This window comes from Macrotis lagotis, chromosome 7 (genome assembly GCF_037893015.1).
Source record: "Macrotis lagotis isolate mMagLag1 chromosome 7, bilby.v1.9.chrom.fasta, whole genome shotgun sequence".
NCBI classification, from domain to species: Eukaryota; Metazoa; Chordata; class Mammalia; order Peramelemorphia; family Peramelidae; genus Macrotis; species Macrotis lagotis.
The window spans coordinates 220,553,684-220,554,129 of record NC_133664.1 but is presented as its reverse complement, the minus strand read 5'-3'; positions in this window follow the sequence as shown (position 1 = coordinate 220,554,129).

Here is a 446-nt window from a genome sequence, read left to right as displayed (position 1 = left end):
GGCTAGAGCCATCCTTTGTTTTTTGGGGGGGTTGGGGGGGGTCAGATTTCTCAGGAAATGCTTACTTCACATTGCCATCTTGGCTCCACCCTGCAAGAACATTTTTAAAAACATTGCTTTATTTTATTCCCAGTTACATATAATAACAATTTTTAATATTTTTTTTATTTTGAGTTTCAATTTTCTCTCTCCCACTTTCATGCCCCTTCTTCAGATAATAAGCAAACTGATGTAAGTTATACATATGACAGGAATATTTCTTTAAAATGAGCATGATCTAGCCATACCAGATCTCAAAATGTATTATAAAGTGATAATTATCGAAACAGTCTGCTACTGGCTAAGAGATGAAATGGTGGATCAGTAGAATAGATTAGGTACACAATACACAGCAGTAAAATGTTTGATAAACCCAAAGACCCAGGCTTTTGAGACAAGAATTCACA